Genomic DNA, 22734 nt, shown 5'->3' on the forward strand with positions numbered 1-22734 from the left:
CTCCTTTCCCTTTTTGCCTGTCCTTCCTAAATATTGAATACCCCTGGATGTTCAGTTCCCATCCTTGGTCACCCTGCAGCCATGTCTCCGTAATCACAACTATATCATAACCGTTAATATCTATCTACGCTGTTAATTCATCTAGTTTATTGCGAATGCTCCGCGCATTAAGACACAATGCTTTAGACTTGTCTTTTTAAGATTGCTAGTCGTCATAGTTTTATTTTGCACTATGGCCCTATTTGATTTTTGCCCTTGTTTTCTCTGCCTTCCTCTATTGCTTCTTCCCTTTCTGTCTTTTGTTCCTATCCTTGTTTCCCCCTCCTCTGTCTCCTTGCTCAGGTTCCCATCCCCCTGCCATTCTAGTTTAAACCTTCCCCAACAGCACCAGCAAACACCCCCGCGAGGACATCGATCTTGCTCGTTACCCATCACGCTTGTACAGGTCCCACCTTCCTCAGAACCGGCCCCAATGTCCCAGGAATCCAAATCCCTCCCTCCTACACCATCCCTGCAGCCACGCATTCATCTGGCCTATTCTCCTGTTCCTATACTCACTAGCACGTGACACTGGTAGTAATCCTGAGATCCTGAGATATCTCCTAACTCCTTAAATTCACCTTGCCGGACCTCATCCCTTTTTTTAACCTATGTCGTTGGTACCAATATGGACCACGCCTACTGGCTGTTCACCCTCCTCCTCCAGAATGCCCTGCAGCAGCTCCGTGACATCCTTGACCCTAGCACCAGGAAGGCAACATAACATCCTGGAGTCACGTTTGCGGCCGAATGGCGGAGCAGGCCCGAGGGGCTTAATAGCCTACTGCTGTTGCTTGAGTTGTAATCCATTACGATAATCACCAGGCTACCGTACCCAAGATTCAGTGTACACTGTAGAGTTATTATTGTTTTTTATTAACGTTACTTAAGCGTAGGTGCTCTCACTGTGGGTCAGCTCGTAAGGAAGCAACAGTCAAACAGGCCGGACAGTCCTGTGTTATTGACCTCCAATCCATGCTGAATTAGCTGATGTGGACTGGGTTGGAAATGGAGGCACTACAATTTGATCTGTGCTGGGGTAGGAAAAAAAAAATCAGCCCAGTTCCTGCTCCTGATCGCTGTCCAGTGACTCTGCTGGAAAAGTATGTTTTTTTTTATTCATTCATGGGATGTGGGTGTCGCTGGCGAACCCAGCATTTATTGCCCATCCCTAATTGCCCTTGAGAAGGGGTGGTGAGCCACCTTCTTGAACCGCTGCAGTCCGTGTGGTGAAGGTTCTCTCACAGTGCTGTTAGGAAGGGAGTTCCAGGATTTTGACCCAGCGACGATGAAGGAACAGCGATATATTTCCAAGTCGGGATGGTGTGTGACTTGGAGGGGAACGTGCAGGTGGTGTTGTTCCCATGTGCCTGCTGCTCTTGTCCTTTTAGGTGGTAGAGGTCGCGGGTTTGGGAGGTGCTATCGAAGAAGCCTTGGCGAGTTGCTGCAGTGCATCCTGTGGATGGTACACACTGCAGCCACCGTGCGCCGGTGGTGAAGGGAGTGTTTGTTTAGGGTGGTGGATGGGGTGCCAATCAAGCGGGCTGCTTTGTCCTGGATGGTGTCGAGCTTGTTGAGTGTTGTTGGAGCTGCACTCATCCAGGCAAGTGGAGAGTATTCCATCACACTCCTGACTTGTGCCTTGTAGTTGGTGGAAAGGCTTTGGGGAGTCAGGAGGTGAGTCACTCGCCGCAGAATACCCAGCCTCTGACCTGCTCTTCTAGCCACAGTATTTATATGGCTGGTCCAGTTAAGTTTCTGGTCAATGGTGACCCCCAGGATGTTGATGGTGGGGGATTTGGTGATGGTAATGCTGTTGAATGTTAAGGGGAGGTGGTTAGACTCTCTCTTGTTGGAGATGGTCATTGCCTGGCACTTGTCTGGCGCGAATGTTACTTGCCACTTATTACTTGCCCAAGCCTGGATGTTGTCCAGGTCTTGCTGCATGCGGGCTCGGACTGTTTCATTATTTGAGGGGTTGCGAATGGAACTGAATACTGTGCAATCATCAGCGAACATCCCCATTTCTGACCTTATGACGGAGGGAAGGTCATTGATGAAGCAGCTGAAGATGGTTGGGCCTAGGACACTGCCCTGAGGAACTCCTGCAGCAATGCCCTGGGGCTGAGATGATTGGCCTCCAACAACCACTACCATCTTCCTATGTGCTAGGTATGACTCCAGCCACTGGAGAGTTTTCACCCTGCTTCCCATTGGCTTCAATTTTACGAGGGCTCCTTGGTGCCACACTCGGTCAACTGCTGCCTTAATATCAAGGGCAGTCACTCTCGCCTCACCTCTGGAATTCAGCTCTTTTGTCCATGTTTGGACCAAGGCTGTAATGAGGTCTGGCGCCAAGTGGTCCTGGCGGAACCCAAACTGAGCGTCGTTGAGCAGATTATTGGTGAGTAAGTGCTGCTTGATATCACTGTCGACGACATCTTCCATCACTTTGCTGATGATTGAGAGTAGACTGATGGGGCGGTAATTGTCCAGATTGGATTTGTCCTGCTTTTTGTGGACAGGACATACCTGGGCAATTTTCCACATTGTTATGTAGATGCCAGTGTTGTAGCTGTACTGGAACAGTTTAGCTAGAGGCGCAGCTAGTTCTGGAGCACAATACTTCAGCACTACAGCCAGGATGTTGTCGGGGCCCATAGCCTCTGCTGTATCCAGTGCACTCAGCCGTTTCTTGATATCATGTGGAGTGAATCGAATTGGCTGAAGACTGACTGGCTTCTGTGATAGTGGGGATATCGGAAGGAGGCCAAGATGGATCATCCATTCGGCACTTCTGGCTGAAGATGGTTGCAAAAGCTTCAGCCTTGTCTATTGCACTCACATGCTTGACTCCACCATCATTGAGGATGGGGATGTTTACAGAGCCTCCTCCTCCCGTTAGTTGTTTAATTGTCCACCACCATTCACGACTGTATGTGGCAGGACTGCAGAGCTTTGATCTGATCCGTTGGTTGTGGAATCCCTTAGCTCTGTCTATAGCATGTTGCTTCCGCTGTTTAGCATGCATGTAGTCCTGAGTTGTAGCTTCACCAGGTTGGCACCTCATTTTTAGGTACGCCTGGTGCTGCTCCTGGCATGCTCTTCTACACTCCTCATTGAACTAGGGTTGATCTCCTGGCTTGCTGGTAATGGTAGAGTGAGGAATATGCCGGGCCATGAGGTTACAGAGGTGTGTGTGAATATTGAACAGGATTGGGCCGAGTACGGTTTCCTCTCTTAACATGGAGGAACGAGAAAAACAATAGCGCTGATCTATCACTCCTAGTGGGGAGCAAGGAGTGTATTGTGGGTGCACAGCCTTTGATTTTCCATCCATTTGAAATGAATGGGAATAAAACACCTGGGAAACTCTTGGATCATATTTTCCACTATACATGTTCACTGTCACTAAGATTTCAGTAAAGCTCAGTGCTAGGTGTATGGAATTACTGTAATATGTCCCACAATGTCCTACAAACAGCAATTAGATAATGACCAGATAATCTGTATTTTAGTGTTGTTGGTTGAGCCAGGACACCAGGGAGAACGCCCCTGCTCTTCTTCAAATAGTTTCATGGGATCTTAAATTTAAACAAAGCCAATTACATGGCTATGAGAGGCGAGTTGGCTAAGGCAGGTTCGGAAATTAGATTAAAAGATATGACGGTGGATAAGCAATGTCAAACATTTAAAGAAATAATTCATAATTCTCAACTAATACACATTAAGTAGATATTTTATGACTCTCAACAAAAATATATCCCAGTAAGGCGGAAAGACTCCACGAGAAGGGTGTACCAACCACGGGTAACTAAGGAAGTTAAGGATGGTATCAAGTTAAAAGAAAAGGCATACAACGTGACAAAGATTAGTGGTAAGCCTGAAGATTGGGAAAACTTTAGAAACCAGCAAAGGTGGACTAAAAAATAATAGAGGGAGAAAATAGATTATGAGAGTAAACTAGCAAGAAATATAAAAACTGAAAGTAAGAGCTTTTACAAGTATATAAAAAGGAAGAGAGTAGCTAAAGTAAATATAGGTCCCTTAGAGGATAAGACTGGGAAAATAATAATGGAAAACCAGGAAATGGCAGAGGCATTGAACAGAGATATTTTGTATCTGTCTTCACAGTAGAAGACACAAAGCATACCAGTAATAAGTAGATAATCAAGGGGCAAAGGGGAGGAAGAATCTGAAAACAATCACTATCACTAGAGAAAAAGTACGAGGCAAACTAATGGGTCTGCAGGCTGACAAGTCCCCTGGACTCGATGGCTTGCATCCGAGGGTCTTAAAGGAAGTGGCTACAGAGATAGTGGATGCATTGGTTGTAATCTTCCAAAATTTACTAGATTCTGAAAAGGATTGGAAAACCGTAATTGTAACGCCCCTATTCAAGAAAGGAAGGAGACAGAAAGCAGGTAACTATAGGCCAATTAGCCTAAGATCTGTCATTGGGAAAATGCTAGAATCAATTATTAAGGAAGTAGTAGCAGGACATTTAGAGACTCAAAATAAAATCAAGAAAAGTCAACATGGTTTTATGAAAGGGAAATTGTGTTTGACAAATTTATTAGAGTTCTTTGAGGAAGTAACAAGCAGGGTGGATAAAGGAGAACCAGTAGATGTAGTGTATTTGGATTTCCAAAAGGCATTCGATAAGGTGCCACATAAAAGGTTATTGCACAAGGTGAGAGCTCATGGTATTGGGGGTAATATATTAGCATGGATAGAGGATTGGCTAACTAACAGAAAACAAAGAGTTGGGATAAAGGGGTCATTTTCAGGATGGCAATCTGTAATTAGTGGGGTGCCGCAGGGATCAGTGCTGGGCCTTCAACAATTTATAATCCATATCAATGACTTGAATGAAGGAAGCGAGTGTACTGTGGCCAAATTTGCTGATAATACAAAGATAGATGGAAAAGTAAGTTGTGAGGAGGACACAAAGGGCTCGATATTGCCAGGGCTGCGGGTTTGCGGCGGGGGGGTGCCCACGTGCCCGGCGAAATCAGTCTGCCCCGCGCGCGATTGCAGCCTAATTGGATCCACTTACCTGGTCTTCCGGGTTCCCCACTGCAGAGCTGCGCATTGGGCGGACTGCGCATGCGCAGTAAGGTCTGTCAGCTGGAGGAGCTCTATTTAAGGGGGCGGTCCTCCACTGACCGATGCTGCAACAAATAGGAAAAAATACAGCATGGAGCAGCCCAGGGAGAAGGCTGCTCCCAGGTTTAATGATGCCTCACTCCAGGTATCATTAGATGGGGTGAGAAGGAGGGGGAGGACAGAGATCTTCCCCCCGGCCTGTGGGAGGAAGCGGCCTGCCTCTGCCACCAGGAAGGCCTGGCTCGAGGTGGCAGAGGAGGTCACCTGCACCACCAACATATCGCCCACCTGCATACAGTGCAGGAGGCGCTGCAATGACCTAAGTAGGTCAGCCAAAGTGAGTACACTTACTCATTCCCCGACACTCCGTCTGCCACATCACCGCCCCCACCCCACATCTCCTTCTGCACCGCCAACACTACTCTGTCACATCACCCCTCACACCCACTCAAACCTCATCCTCATCTTACCTGCACTTACTCACCTCGCCAGTACTCATCCCGCCACTACCACTCAACCCAATCCTCATACAATCTCATGGCTCTATCTCATACTCACCCTCTCGTGCATCTCTTTCACAGTCAGCCTCACTCAACCTGCCACTACCTGTGCTGCAGCCACAGGGCATGCATCACATATGTGCAGTAGGAAGCGTAAGGCAAACGTGTTGTGAGCATGAGGCGGATGCACAAGGGTGTTTGAGGGTTTGTCATGGTCTTTACTTATATTTAATTTCTGATCAACTCACATCACATATTATATTGGCACCACTACTGCCACATCTTTGCGAATCTTCTCTGGTTTGTGCAATAATGCCCTTTCCTGAGGATCACAATGAAGACCCACACCTGATGCCACCCATTGTGTCACTGCAGAGTGGGTGTAGATATATTTACAGGGCTCTTTTGTGCAGACGACTGAGAGATGTCCCCGGTGGCACCCTGGAAGGATGCAGAGGAGAGGTTGTTGAGGGCAGTGGTGACTTTGACAGCGACAGGTAAGAAGATGGTGCTCGGGCCAGCCGGAGGCATGAAGGAGGCTGCAGATGTCCACGACTACATGTCGAGTGACTCTGAGCCTCCGTGTGCACTGCTGCTCAGAGAGGTCCAGGAAGCTGAGCCTCGGTCTGTGGACCCTGTGGCAAGGGTAGTGCCCCCTGCGACGCATCTCTCTCTGTGGTTGCCCTCCCTCCTGCTGTGCAGGTTGATGTGTCACAGCACTGTGTTGTGGAGCTCCACGTGTCAGAGGTGGACGGCTTGGCCGGTGAGGCTGGTGATGCTGTTCGCCCTCCGAGGAGGTCATGACTGCAGCCACGGCGGCCCACATCCGGAAGATGTATATCTGAGGGGGTCCGCAAGGTAGGTACATGTGTCTGGACCCCGGGGTAAGTGTGCAAGTTGGTGAATTTGATTGTCAGGAGGAGGTTGGTGGAGGCCAAACTTTGTCCCAAGTGACAGAGTGGCCTCCTGCAATGAGTGAGGGTCTCCCCCGCCCACCCCCCCCCACCTGTCAAATGGACCTTTGCAGCTGCCACAGGCTGATAGCTGTAACACGTCCAGTATGGGAAACAGTCCCAGTTGTTTCTAAAATCCCACCCCTCCTGACATATTCCCTTAATTAGATCTGTTAATGACCTGAAATACCAAGATAAATACTGTCAAGTGGCACCCCGCTGGCTTTAATTGCCTGCGGGAGTCCCACATGCGGAGGCTGCGCGCGCACGTTGGCACGTCTGTGGGGAACCCGGAAGTGGGCGGGTTGGAGCTGGGCTCCCGACCCGCTCCGGGATTCCCCGATTTTCGGAGCCCCCCTGCCAGGAACGCACCCGATAGCGGGTGCTAAAATAGAGCCCAAGGTGTCTGCAAAGGGATATTGACAGGTTAAGAGAGTGGGCAAAAAATTGGCAGATGGAATATGATGTGGGAAAATGTGAAGTCATCCACTTTGGTAGGAAGAATAAAAAAGCAAAATATATAAATGGAGAAAGACTACAGAATGCTGCGATACAGAGGGATTTGGGTATCCTCGTACATGAAACACAAAAGGTTAGCATACAGGTGCAGCAGGTAATTGGGAAGGCAAATGGAATATTGGCCTTTATTTCAAGGGGGATGCAGTATAAAAGCAGGGAAGTCTTGCTACAACTGTATTGGGTGCTGGTGAGACCACAACTAGAGTACTGCGTAGTTTTGGTCCCCTTATTTAAGGAAGGATATACTTGCATTGGAGAAGGTTCACTAGGTTGGTTCCGTGCATGGAGGAATTTTCTTTTGAGGAAAGACTGAGCAAGTTGGACCTATACTCACTGGAGTTTAGAAGAATGAGAGGAGATCTTATTGAAACACATTAGATTCTAAGGGGGCTTGACAGGGTAAATGCTGAGAGGATGTTTCCCCTCGTAGGGGAATCTAGAACTTGGGGGCATAGTCTTAGGATAAGGATTTAAGATGGAGATGAGGAGAGATTTCTTCTCTCAGAGGGTCGTGAACCTTTGGAATTCTTTGCCCCAAAGAGCGGTGGAGGCTGAGTCACTTGAGGAATAAAACCTCCGCAGGAAAAACGATTCAAAACCGTATCTAATTGGAGAAGTTCAGGAAAGTATTAGATTAAAAGAAGAGGCTTAGAAGAAGAGGCTTACAATGTTGCCAAAAAGAGTAGAAAGCCTGAGGACTGGGAGGGTTTTAGAAATCAGCAAAGGATGACCAAGAAGTTGATGAAGAGGGAGAAAATTGAATATGGGAGTAAACTGGCAAGAAATATAAAAACAGATTATTAGAGCTTCTACAAGTATGCAAAAAGGAAGAGATTAACAAAAGTAAACGTGGGTTCCTTAGAGGCAGAGACAGGAGAAATTATAATGGGGAATAAGGAAATGGCAGAGATGTTAAATAAATATTTTGTATCTGTCTTCACAGTAGAAGACACAAAAAAAATACCGGAAATAATGGGGAACTAAGGGTTTAATGAGAGTGAGGAACTTAAAGTAATTAATATTAGTAAAGAAAAAGTACTGGAGAAAGAAATGGGACTAAAAGCTGACAAAACCCCTGGACCTGATTGCTTACATCGGCGGGTTTTAAAAGAGGTGGCTACAGAGATAGTGAATGTATTGGTTTTGATCTTCCAGATTTCCCTAGATTCCAGAACGGTCCCCGTGGATTGGAAGGTAGCAATGGTAACCCCACTATTCAAGAAAGGAGGGAGAGAGAAAACAGGGAAGTCCTACAAGAGAGGGGGCGGTACTGGACCTAATTCTAGGGAATGTGGCCGGCCAAGTGGAAGAAGTGCTAGTAGGTGAGCACTTTGGTGACAGTGACCATAATTCGGTGAGATTTAAGGTGGTCATGGAAAAGGATAGGGAGGGGCCGGAAATAAAGGTTCTAAATTGGGGGAAGGCCGATTTTAATAGGATAAGGCAGGATCTGGCCAAAATGGACTGGGATCAGCTGCTTGTAGGAAAATCCGCATCGGAGCAATGGGAGTCTTTCAGAAGGGAGATTGAGACCATACAATGGCAACATGTTCCCGTAAAGGTCAAGGGTGGTTCCAAGAACTCCAGGGAACCTTGGATGTCAGGGGATATACGAGAATGGATTAGGAAAAAAAGGAGGGCTTTTGGCAGATACAAAAGGCTAAAGACGGAGGAAGCCCTAGAGGAGTACAAAAAGTGCAGGGGGATACTTAAAAAAGAAATTAGGAGATCAAGGAGGGGCCATGAAATAACACTGGCGAGCAAAATAAAGGAAAATCCTAAGATGTTTTATAAGTATATTAAGGGTAAGAGGATGACGAGGGAAAAAATAGGGCCCATTAGGGACAAAAATGGCAATGTGTGTGTGGAGCCGGCAGATGTAGGAGGGGTTCTAAATGAATTTTTTGCATCTGTTTTCACTATGGAGAAGGACGATGTAGACATAGAAATACGGCAGGGGGACTGTGATATACTCGAACATATTAACATCGAGCGGGAGGAGGTATTGGCGGCTTTAGCAGGCCTAAAAATGGATAAATCACCAGGCCCGGACGAAATGTATCCAAGGCTACTGTGTGAGGCAATGGAGGAGATTGCGGGGGCTCTAACACATATATTCAGAACCTCTCTGGCCACAGGGGATGTGCCAGAGGACTGGAGAACCGCTAATGTAGTACCATTATTCAAGAAGGGGAGTAGGGAAAAACCGGGGAACTACAGGCCAGTGAGCCTAACATCAGTGGTGGGAAAATTATTGGAAAAAATTCTGAAGGACAAAATTAGTCTCCACTTGGAGAAGCAAGGATTAATCAGGGATAGTCAACATGGCTTTGTCAAGGGAAGATCATGTCTGACTAATTTGATTGAATTTTTTGAGGGGGTGACTAGGCGTGTGGATGAGGGTAACGCAGTGGATGTGGTATACATGGATTTCAGTAAGGCCTTCGATAAAGTCCCCCACAGGAGACTGGTCAAGAAGGTGCGAGCCCATGGAATCCAGGGTGCCTTGGCACTTTGGATACAAAACTGGCTTAGTGGCAGAAGGCAGAGGGTGATGGTCGAATGTTGTTTTTGTGACTGGAAGCCTGTGGCCAGTGGGGTACCACAGGGATCGGTGCTGGGTCCCTTGCTGTTTGTGGTCTACATTAATGACTTGGATATGAATGTAAAAGGTATGATCAGTAAGTTCGCTGATGATACAAAAATTGGTAGGGTGGTAAATAGCGAGGAGGATAGCCTCAGTCTGCAGGACGATATAGATGGGTTGGTCAGATGGGCGGAACAGTGGCAAATGGAATTTAACCCGGAAAAGTGCGAGGTGATGCACTTTGGAGGGACTAACAAGGCAAGGGAATACATAATGAATGGGAGGACCCTAGGCAAGACAGAGGGTCAGAGGGATCTTGGTGTGCAAGTTCACAGATCCCTGAAGGCGGCGGAACAGGTAGATAAGGTGGTAAAGAAGGCATATGGGATACTTGCCTTTATTAGCCGAGGCATAGAATATAAGAGCAAGGAGGTTATGATGGAGCTGTATAAAACACTGGTTAGGCCACAGCTGGAGTACTGTGTGCAGTTCTGGTCGCCACACTACAGGAAGGATGTGATCGCTTTGGAGAGGGTGCAGAGGAGATTCACCAGGATGTTACCAGGGCTGGAGCGCTTCAGCTATGAAGAGAGACTGGGAAGATTGGGTTTGTTTTCCTTGGAGCAGAGGAGGCTGAGGGGGGACATGATTGAGGTGTACAAAATTATGAGGGGCACAGATAGGATGGATACTAAGGAGCTTTTTCCCTTCGTTGAGGGTTCTATAACAAGGGGACATAGATTCAAGGTAAAAGGCGGGAGGTTTAGAGGGGATTTGAGAAAGAACTTTTTCACCCAGAGGGTGGTTGGAGTCTGGAACTCACTGCCTGAAAGGGTTGTGGAGGCAGGAACCCTCACAACATTCAAGAAGCATTTGGATGAGCACTTGAAATGCCATAGCATACAAGGCTACGGACCAAATGCTGGAATATGGGATTAGAGTAGACAGGGCTTGATGGCCGGCGCGGACACGATGGGCCGAAGGGCCTCTATCCGTGCCGTATAACTCTATGACTCTATGACTCTAAGTCAGTTAGCCTGACATCAGTTGTAGGGAAAATGCTAGAATCTATTATTAAGGATGTAGTAACAGGGCACTTAGAAAAGCATAATATGATTAGGCAGAATCATGGTTTTATGAAAGGGAAATCGTGTTTGACAAATCCATTATAATTTTTTAAGGGTGTAACTAGCAGGGTAGATAAGGGGGAACCAGTGGATGTAGTATATTTGGATTTTCAAAAGGCATTCGATAAGGTGTTACACAAGATTAGGGCTCATGGGATTGGGGTAATATATTAGCATAGATTGAGGATTTGTTAACGGACAGGAAACAGAGAGTATGAATAAACGGATCGTTTTCAGGTTGGCAGCTTGTAACTAGTGGGGTGCCACAAGGATCAGTGCTTGGGCCTCTGCTGTTTACAATTTATATTAATGACTTAGATGAAGGGACCAAGATTGCTGATGGTGGGAATGTAAGCTGTGAGGAGGACAGAGTCTGCAAAGGGATATAGACAGATTAAGTGAGTGGATGGGAAGGTGGCAGATGGAGTATAATGTAGGGAAATATGAAATTATCCACTTTGGTAGGAAGAATCGAAAAGCAGAATATTATTTAAATGGAGAGAGATTGCAGAACTCTGAGGTACAGAGGGATCTGGGTGCCCTAGTACATGAATCACAAAAAGTTAGTATGCAGGTGCAGCAAGTGATTAGGAAGGCAAATGGAATGTTGTCATTTATTGCAAGGAGAATGGAATATAGAAGTAGAAATGTTTTGCTACAGTTGTACAGGGCATTGGTGAGGCCACATCTCGAATACTGTGTGCAGTTTTGGTCGTCTTAAGAAAGGACATAATTGCTTTGGAGGCGGTTCAGAGAAGGTTCACTAGACTGATTCCCGGGATGATATCTTATGAGGAAAGGTTGGACAAGTTAGGCCTGTATACATTGGAGTCTAGAAGAATGAGAGGTGATCTTATTGAAACATATAAGATTCTGAGGGGACTTGAAGGGGTCGATGCTGAGAGGATGTTTCCCCTTGTGGGAGAGGCTAGAACTAGGGGACACAGCTTAAAAATAAGGGGTCTCCCATTTAAGACGGAGACGAGAAGAATTTTTTTCTCTGAGATTCGTGAGTCTGTGGAACTCCCTTCCCCAGAAAGCAGTGGAGGCAGGGTCATTGAATATTTTTAAGGATGAGTTTTATAGATTCCTGATTAACAAAGGAGTCAAAGGTTATAGTAGGTAGACCGGAAAGTAGGGTTGAGGTCACAATCAGATCAGCCATGATCTTATCAAATGAAGTGGAGATGCCGGTGATGGACTGGGGTTGACAAATGTAAGGAATCTTACAACACCAGGTTATCGTCCAATTGTTTTATTTGAAAATCACAAGCTTTCGGAGGCTTTCTCCTTCGTCAGGTGAGCGAGTGTGGGATTCCATGGAAGGTTACCACATTTATATTCAGAGAACAATACCTGGAGAACAATCCACTTTTCCAGCTCCCACCCTAACCACGTCAAAGAGGCTATCCCCTATGGACAGGCCCTGCTAATACACAGGATCTGCTCAGACGAGGAGGAACGCGATGGACACCTACAGACGCTGGAAGACGCCCTCGTAAGAACGGGATATGACGCTCGACTCGTCGATCGACAGTTCCGACGGGCCACAGCGAAAAATCGCATAGACCTCCTCAGAAGACTAACACGGGACGCAACCAACAGAGTACCCTCCGTCGTCCAGTACTTCCCCGGAGCTGAGAAACTACGCCATGTTCTCCGCAGCCTTCAACATGTCATCGATGACGACGAACACCTCGCTAAGGCCATCCCCACACCTCCACTACTCGCCTTCAAACAGCCACCCAACCTCAAACAGACCATCGTTCGCAGCAAATTACCCAGCTTTCAGGAGAACAGCGTCCACGACACCACACAACCCTGCCACGGAATCCTCTGCAAGACATGCCAGATCATCGACATAGACACCACCATCACACGAGAGGACACCACCCACCAGGTACATGGTTCATACTCCTGTGACTCGGCCAACGTTGTCTACCTCATACTTTGCAGGAAAGGATGCCCTGGAGCATGGTACATTGGCGAGACCATGCAGACACTGCGACAACGGATGAACGGACACCGCGCAACAATCGCCAGACAGGAGGGTTCCCTCCCAGTCGGGGAACACTTCAGCAGTCATGGACATTCAGCCACCGATCTTCGGGTAAGCGTTCTCCAAGGCGGCCTTCGAGACACACGACAACACAAAATCGTCGAGCAGAAATTGATAGCCAAGTTCCGCACCCATGAGGACGGCCTCAACCGGGATCTTGGGTTCATGTCACGCTACACGTAACCCCACCAGCGAAAAAAAATTATCTGTTTTTAACACAACGGGTCATTCTCTGTCTTTCTCTTCCTTTCGGATGTTTCTCTCCCTCTCTCTCTCTGTTTTGTGTTCTGGCCGTTTGTATACTCGGTGGTCCTGTAGGTAACATCACTCTGTCTGAACACTTTGATTGCCTTGACAACGGGCAGTTGGAAAGATTATCTGTAATCACCAGGTATTGTTCTCTGAATATAAATGCGGTAACCTTCCATGGAATCCCACACTCGCTCACCTGACGAAGGAGAAAGCCTCCGAAAGCTTGTGATTTTCAAATAAAACAGTTGGACTATAACCTGGTGTTGTAAGATTCCTTACATTTATCAAATGAACAGAGCAGACTTGAGTGGCCAAATGGCCTACTCCTGCTCTTGATCTCTCACGAACATTCGAATTGAGTAGAATGGGCCTATATTCTCTGGAGTTTAGAAGAATGAGAGGTGATCTCATTGAAATGTATAAAATTCTTAGAGGGCTTGACAGGGTAGATGCTGAGAGGCTATTTCCCCTGGCTGGAGAATCTAGAACTAGGGGTCCTTGTCTCAAGATAAGGAGTGGGCCATTAACGACTGAGATGAGAAGAAATTTCTTCACTCATCGGGTTTTGAATCTTTGGAATTCTCTATCCCAGAGGGCCGAGGATGCTTAGTCGTTGAGTATGTTCAAGACTGAGATCGATGGATATTTGGATGCTAAGTGCTTCAAGGGATATGGTGTTCAGGCGGGAAAGTGGAGCTGAGTTGAAGATCAGCTATGATCTTATTGAAGTGCGGAGCAGGCTCCAGGGGCCATATGGCCTACTCCTGCTCCTATATCTTGCATTCTTATGGGATTTTTTGAACCCACCCGAGATGACAGATGGGGCCTCGGTTTAACGTCGGATGAGTATCACACAAGAGGGATGATTTTCTGAGTGCACGTTCCCGGTGTGGACCTGTGGCTGCCGGAATTGCAAATTGGAAATCAAAGACCCGCATCTTGCAGAGGGAATATCGAGGGAGTCGCTGCTGCAATTTCCCAAATATGCGCTCCCAGCAGGCGAGGCTCCACGCCAGGAGTGCGCTTTTGGAAAATCAGTCCTAGGAAACGTATCACACATTAGGGTGCTTCTGCTTATGTGGAATTTTTCTTAAGAGTACTGTATTGATAAGTAGGGCTACGTTTCCCTGCCAGATTGGAGGTGATTGGGTAATTCCCCTGTCAATCGTGCTACTTGTAAACAATTTTACAACACCAAGTTATAGTCCAACAAATTTATTTTAAATTCCACAAGCTTTCAGAGGCTTCCTCCTTCCTCAGGTGAACGGTGTGGAAATGAAATTTTCGAATCCTTCGCATTTGAAAATCACAGAACAATGCCTGGTGATTACTGCCCGTTGCCAAGGCAATCACAGTGAGCAGACAGAAAAGTGTCACCTAAAAGGCCACCGAATATACAAACCCCCCAAAAAAAAGAGAGAGAGAGAGAGAAGGAAGACAGTCAATGACCCGTTATATTAAAAACAGATAACATTTGTTCGCTGGTGGGGTTACGTGTAGTGTGACATGAACCCAAGATCCTGGTTGAGGCCGTCCTCATGGGTGCGGAACTTGGCTATCAATTTCTGCTCGACGATTTTGCGTTGTCGTGTATCTCGAAGGCCGCCTTGGAGTATGCTTACCCGAAGGTCGGTGGCTGAATGTCCATGACTGCTGAAGTGTTCCCCGAAGGGAGAGAACCCTCCTGTTTGGCGATTGTTGCGCGGTGTCCGTTCATCCGTTGTCGCAGCGTCTGCATGGTCTCGCCAATGTACCATGCTCTGGGGCATCCTTTCCTGCAACGTATGAGGTAGACAACGTTGGCCGAGTCACAGGAGTATGAACCGTGCACCTGGTGGGTGGTGTCCTCTCGTGTGATGGTGGTATCTGTGTCGATGATCTGGCACGTCTTGCAGAGGTTACCGTGGCAGGGTTGTGTGGTGTCGTGGACGCTGTTCTCCTGAAAGCTGGGTAATTTGCTGCGAACGATGGTTTGTTTGAGGTCGGGTGGCTGTTTAAAGGCGAGTAGTGGAGGTGTGGGGATGGCCATAGCGAGGTGTTCGTCATCATTGATGACATGTTGAAGGCTGCGGAGAACATGGCGTAGTTTCTCCGCTCCGGGGAAGTACTGGACGACGAAGGGTGCTCTGTTGGTTGCGTCCCATGTTAGTCTTCTGAGGAGGTCTACGCGATTTTTCGCTGTGGCCCGTCGGAACTGTCGATCGATGAGTCGAGCATCATATCCCGTTCTTACTAGGGCGTCTTTCAGCGTCTGTAGGTGTCCATCGCGTTCCTCCTCGTCTGAGCAGATCCTGTATATTCGCAGGGCCTGTCCATAGGGGATGGCCTCTTTGACGTGGTTAGGGTGGAAGCTGGAAAAGTGGCGCATCGTGAGGTTGTCCGTGGGCTTGCGGTAGAGTGAGGTGCTGAGGTGCCCGTCTTTGATGGAGATTCGTGTGTCCAAGAAAGAAACTGATTCTGAGGAGTAGTCCATGGTGAGCTTAATGGTGGGATGGAACTTGTTGATGTTATCGTGTAGTCTCTTTAGTGATTCCTCACCATGGGTCCATAGAAAGAAAATGTCGTCGATGTATCTGGTGTATAGTGTTGGTTGGAGGTCCTGTGCAGTGAAGAAGTCCTGCTCGAACTTGTGGATGAAAATGTTGGCATATTGGGGTGCGAATTTGGTCCCCATGGCTGTTCCGTGTGTTTGGGTAAAGAACTGGTTATTGAAGGTGAAGACATTGTGATCCAGGATGAAGCAACAATCGCCAAACAGGAGGGTTCTCTCCCTGTCGGGGAACGCTTCAGCAGTCATGGACATTCAGCCACCGACCTTCGGGTAAGCATACTCCAAGGCGGCCTTCGAGACACACGACAACGCAAAATCGTCGAGCAGAAATTGATAGCCAAGTTCCGCACCCATGTGGACGGCCTCAACCGGGATCTTGGGTTCATGTCACACTACACGTAACCCCACCAGCGAACAAATGTTATCTGTTTTTAATATAACGGGTCATTGACTGTCTTCCTTCTCTCTCTCTCTCTCTTTTTTTGGGGGGTTTGTATATTCGGTGGCCTTTTAGGTGATACCTTTCTGTCTGCTCACTATGATTGCCTTGGCAACGGGCAGTAATCACCAGGCATTGTTCTGTGATTTTCAAATGCGAAGGATTCGAAAATTTCATTTCCACACCGTTCACCTGAGGAAGGAGGAAGCCTCCGAAAGCTTGTGGAATTTAAAATAAATTTGTTGGACTATAACTTGGTGTTGTAAAATTGTTTACAATTGTCAACCCCAGTCCATCACTGGCATCTCCACATCATGGCTACCATCGACACCACAAACTGCTGGCTCACAGTGGAAAGGATACCCAAGAAGATCGCGCATTTAGACACAGACATCAAGTTTTTACAGAGCTGCAAGAAAGCAGACAAGATCCCGAAAGGACTATAGATCACGAACCCACTCAAGTCCACATACAACTCGGATTACGCTGAGAGACTCTGCCGTCGTACCTCTCGCACACTCCGCAACCATCTCGTACACCAACTCTACAGCAGACGCCGCAACCTCGAAACTAAGATAGAGTCCATACTCTCAACCTGTACTCAGGACACAGCAGACCAGCTACGATATACCGCCAAACAGACGAGGCAACGGAACTACGCTGCCTACATGAAAACCAAGAGCAGGAAGCTTGAGAAACTCGGCATCACCACCAGCATCGACCAAGCTTCCCCTGGTACCACGGTTGCAACCACAGGGAAGTCTATCGTCAATTTGTCCGACCACACCCTTCAACCAGACGAAATCGAAGTTCTCAGCTGAGGGCTCAATTTCTGCCCCACTACCAAAATGGACCCCACTAGTCTCGCGGCAGACACAGAGGAATTCATCAGGAGAATGAGGCTCCGGGAATTCTACCACAAACCCCAAGATTTCAGCAGCGAACCCAATGAGACAATCAACGATCCGGAACAGCAGACAGAGGGATCCGCGGTACAGCAACCGAAGAGGAAAGAGTCTCACTGGACTCCTCCAGAGGGTCGCTGCCCTCAGCTTGACATGTATGCTCAAGCTGTCAGGAAATGCGTCTATGCCAGATTCATCAGCCGCACTCGGAAGACAGTCCAGAATGTCACCCGAGCACAACGCAACGCCATCAAAGCTCTCGACCAACCGCAACACCGTCATCAAACCAGCGGACAAAGGAGGAGCCATCGTCATACAGAACAGAACGGACTATTGCAAAGAAGCATACCGACAACTGGACAACCAGGAACACTACAGACGGTTTCCCACAGACCCGACCAAAGAACACACCCATCAGCTCAACAAACTGATCAAGACCTTCGATCCAGACCTTCAAAACATCCTACGCACTCTCATCCCACGTACTCCCCGCGTGGGAGACTTCTACTGCCTCCCAAAGATACACAAAGCCAACACACCCGGACGTCCTATCGTATCAGGCAACGGAACCCTGTGTGAGAACCTCTCTGGATACATCGAGGGCATCCTGAAACCCATCGTGCAGGGAACCCCCAGCTTCTGTCGCGACACTACAGACTTTCTACAAAAACTCAGTACCCACGGACCTGTTGAACCAGGAACACTTCTCACCACGATGGACGTCTCGGCACTCTACACCAGTATCCCCCACGATGACGGCATCGCTGCGACAGCATCAATACTCAACACCAACAACAGCCAATCTCCAGACGCCATCCTACAACTCATCCGCTTCATCCTGGATCACAATGTCTTCACCTTCAATAACCAGTTCTTTACCCAAACACACGGAACAGCCATGGGGACCAAATTCGTACCCCAATACGCCAACATTTTCATGCACAAGTTCGAGCAGGACTTCTTCACTGCACAGGACCTCCAACCAACACTATACACCAGATACATCGACGACATTTTCTTTCTATGGACCCACGGTGAGGAATCACTAAAGAGACTACACGATAACGTCAACAAGTTCCATCCCACCATCAAGCTCACCATGGACTACTCCTCAGAATCAGTTTCTTTCTTGGACACACGAATCTCCATCAAAGACGGGCACCTCAGCACCTCACTCTACCGCAAGCCCACGGACAACCTCACGATGCTCCACTTTTCCAGCTTCCACCCTAACCACGTCAAAGAGGCCATCCCCTATGGACAGGCCCTGCGAATATACAGGGTCTGCTCAGACGAGGAGGAACGCGATGGACACCTACAGACGCTGAAAGACGCCCTAGTAAGAACGGGATATGATGCTCGACTCATCGATCGACAGTTCCGACGGGCCACAGCAAAAAATCGCGTAGACCTCCTCAGAAGACTAACATGGGACGCAACCAACAGAGTACCCTTCGTCGTCCAGTACTTCCCCGGAGCGGAGAAACTACGCCATGTTCTCCGCAGCCTTCAACATGTCATCAATGATGACGAACACCTCGCTATGGCCATCCCCACACCTCCACTACTTGCCTTTAAACAGCCACACAACCACAAAAAAACCATCGTTCGCAGCAAATTACCCAGCTTTCAGGAGAACAGCGTCCACGACACCACACAACCCTGCCACGGTAACCTCTGCAAGACATGCCAGATCATCGGCACAGATACCACCATCACACGAGAGGACACCACCCACCAGGTGCACGGTTCATACTCCTGTGACTCGACCAACGTTGTCTACCTCATACGTTGCAGGAAAGGATGCCCCAGAGCATGGTACATTGGCGAGACCATGCAGACGCTGCGACAACGGATGAACGGACACCGCGCAACAATCGCCAAACAGGAGGGTTCTCTCCCTGTCGGGGAACACTTCGGCTGTCATGGACATTCAGCCACCGACCTTCGGGTAAGCATACTCCAAGGCGGCCTTCGAGACACATGACAACGCAAAATCGTCGAGCAGAAATTGATAGCCAAGTTCCGCACCCATGAGGACGGCCTCAACCGGGATCTTGGGTTCATGTCACACTACATGTAACCCCACCAGCGAACAAATGTTATCTGTTTTTAATATAACGGGTCATTGACTGTCTTCCTTCTCTCTCTCTCTCTCTCTCTCTCTTTTTTTGGGGGTTTGTTTATTCGGTGGCCTTTTAGGTGACACCTTTCTGTCTGCTCACTGTGATTGCCTTGGCAACGGGCAGTAATCACCAGGCATTGTTCTGTGATTTTCAAATGCGAAGGATTCGAAAATTTCATTTCCACACCATTCACCTGAGGGAGGAGGAAGCCTCCGAAAGCTTGTGGAATTTAAAATAAATTTGTTGGACTATAACTTTGTGTTGTAAAATTGTTTACAATTGTCAACCCCAGTCCATCACTGGCATCTCCAAATCATGCTACTGTAAGTGACTGGGAATGATTTTACAGCCAATTTCTGTTTGCTGCGGTTGCTACAGACTCTTTGTCAATAGACTTTGTTTGCTTTGCTGTTTGCTGAGTATATAAACTTTGCTTTGTCGTTTGCTTTGTTTTGCTGTAAGTCCTGCCGGCCGCAAGTCCCGTCCCGCCTCTAACTCATTGGCTGACACAGTGGTGTCAATAGTCATACTGGTACATGTTTTGCAGCAACAAAAACATGGGAACGCTCTCAACGTTGTGGCCCACCGTGCTGGTCCCAAAAAGCTGTCCTGAATTTGATCAGATCGCCCAGAGGTAGTGGAGTCACTTAATGCTGACAAATTCCAGAGGGAACTTTTTTTTTGACACAAGAAGTGATTGAGCGATACAAGACTATAGTATGGTATTTCTGAAACTTTTGAAGCCACCTGATGGACTGTGTGGTCTTTTCCAGTCCTGTACAAATCTATGTTGCTACCATTATAGGAAATAAACCTAGTCACAGCACTGGGATATGATGATGGACAGTGGTATCAATTGGCAGTTAGTGCAGATGGAAAAATCATTTAACAATCTGGTGATGGAAGCTAAAGCCTCAATGTATCAGATTAGTTTTTAAAGTCAGCCTTGCTGCAGTGTTGAGCATTTCATTTATACTGTAATATATAATTCATTTGACTAGAAAACGTTCTGCCAGTTAATTCTTTTGATGAGATCAGTGAGGGGGTGTGCTGCCGCAGCTTAACAAGTACTCCTTTGTGGACACCAGGAAAAGAGGAGAACAATGGGGATATTTTTCCCTGCTGTCCGCCTTTATAGCCTGATTATTCTCTTAAGAGGCCAAATGTTTACCACATAAGAAAAGCATTACAGAAAGGGGAAAGGAAAAAAAAACTGCATATTTGGAATGTTTTCTATTTAGGTGAAAAGGAAAATTTAAATTAGACCTTTGCTTGTTACAGGGTCACACATTAAAGCAAGATGAAAATTCCATTTTTTTAAAACACAAAAATCATTTTTTTTAAATCAGCGATGAAAGGCAGAAAAAAAAGTAGCCAAAAAGACGATCAATAAGAACGAATTCCTAAGAACAAAAACCCGCCAAATCTACAGTGTCTTAAGTCTGTTAGAGCTCTTGTTTATTTTAACCTGTAGACAAATCTGCTTGGCTCAGTTGGTAGCACTTGTGACCCTAGCCCCGAGTTTAACTCTGGGCGCGTACTGGCTAGGTGGGTTGCGGAGCAGGTGGGAAATCCTCGTGGACAGTTGAGCATGAGTGCCAGGGCTGGGAAAGTCCAAGGACAAGGAGGCCCAAGAAGTCCTTGCTGGGCCAGAAGCAACATTTCTGCTCCTCCTGGGCCACAAGGACCTTTAAAAAAATTGTAAAAAAAAATACACTTATTTGGGCTGCTTCTGGCTTGATTCTGATTGCGGGCTCTTCACTGTGAGGGCCTTGTGATCCTTGGAGTTAAAATTGCATTGTGGCGCCGATGACATCATCGGGCTGCAACTTTCTGGAATCCTGGCAGTAAAAATGGCATGGGGCGGGAATGCAGGGGAGGCAGGTGCCCCTCCTTGAAAGACATTAACGAATGAGTTGGGTTTTTACAACAAAATGAAAGCTTTCATCATTTTTGCTGAATTTTTCCTGGTGCTGCCTATACATAAACAGATTTATTGAATTCAATTACATAATTTGCCATTATGAACTTAAGGACTTCTGAGTTGCTGGGTTTAGTAGCATTATTGGTACACTACTGTGTCCCTCAAACTGATGCTAAGGAAACTTGCTGCTTGCTGGTGGATGTCCTGCTGACCTGCCAGTATCGCTTGTGGTGTAAATGGATACCTGCTGGGGTTTTCCAGCCAGCACTATGGAGACTTGATGATGTCACTCTGGCACCTCTGGACTTATTTCCAGCAAAGAACTTGTGAAAGCGTCAAATTAGGAGAAGGATATCTGGCCCATCAAGCGTTGTCCTGCTTATGTGTGCCTACTAAAAAAGCAGCGACTGTACAAGGAAAGTTGAATACACAATCAAGTAATAATGTGCTCAATCTCTTTAATCTCCTGAGGGCAAAATTGCAGAATATTCATTCATCCCCACAACTCCATTATTCAGTCCTGACCAGTTGCGGCTTATATACTGCATTCCCCTTCCCCTGTAACCCTACCTAGTCCAACACACTCTTGTTTCATGGGCAACTGGAGGGAAGTATACATTGGTGTTCCCCAGGGGTAGGTGCTAGGACCACTGCTCTTTTTGATAGATATTAATGACCTAGACTTGGGTATACAGGGTATAATTTCAAAGTTTGCAGATGACATGAAACTCAGAAATGTAGTAAACAATGAGGAGGATGGTAACAGACTTCAGGAGGACATAGACAGGCTGGTGAAATGGGCAGACTCAGATGAAATTTAACGCAGAGAAGTGTGATGATTCATTTTGGTAGGAAGAATGAGGAGAGGCAATATAAACTAAATGGTACAATTTTAAAGGGGGTGCAGGAACAGAGAGATCTGTGGGTGTACATACACAAGTCTTTGAAGGTAGCAGGTCAAGTCGAGAAGGCTGTTAAAAAGGCATACGGGGATCCTTGGCTTTATAAATAGAGGCGTAGAGTACAAAAGCAAGGAAGTTATGCTAAACCTTTATAAAACGCTGGTTAGGCCCCAGCTGGAGTATTGTGTTCAATTCTGGGCACCACACTTTAGAAAGGATGTCAAGGCCCTAGAAAGGGTGCAGAGGAGATCTACTCGAATGGTACCAGGTACTTGGAGAGACTAGAGAATCTGGGGTTGTTCTCCTTAGAGCGGAGAAGGTTAAGGGGAGATTTGATAGAGGTGTTCAAAGTCATGAAGGATTTTGATGAAGTAAATAAGGAGAAACTGTTTCCAGTGGCAGAAGGGTCAGAGGACACAGGTTTAGAGGTAAATGGCAAAAGAAGCAGAGGCAACATGAGGAAAAAAAAATTTAAGCAGTGAGTTGTTATGATCTGGAATGCACTGCCTGAAAGGGTGGTGGAAGCAGATTCAGTAGTAACTTTCAAAAAGGAAATTGAATAAATACTTGAAGTGGAAAAAATTGCCGGGCTATGGGGAAAGAGCAGGGTAGTTGGGACTAATTGGATAGCTCATTCAAACAGCTGGCACAAGCACAAAGGGCCGAATGGCCTCCTTCTGTGCTGTATCATTCGATGATTCTATGAACTGCTGCACCTATTCTGCACAAGCACCATCCCATA

General features: G+C 47.1%; 1 protein-coding gene across 1 annotated transcript in view; it reads left to right on the forward strand.

Moving 5' to 3' along the window:
• sema4f (sema domain, immunoglobulin domain (Ig), transmembrane domain (TM) and short cytoplasmic domain, (semaphorin) 4F) overlaps nt 1-22734 on the forward strand; it is a 204916-nt gene that overhangs the window by 99988 nt on the left and 82194 nt on the right. The gene's annotated exons all lie outside the window — the stretch shown is intronic.

The sequence above is a fragment of the Heptranchias perlo genome, chromosome 1 (genome assembly GCF_035084215.1).
Source record: "Heptranchias perlo isolate sHepPer1 chromosome 1, sHepPer1.hap1, whole genome shotgun sequence".
In the NCBI taxonomy this organism is placed as follows: domain Eukaryota; kingdom Metazoa; phylum Chordata; class Chondrichthyes; order Hexanchiformes; family Hexanchidae; genus Heptranchias; species Heptranchias perlo.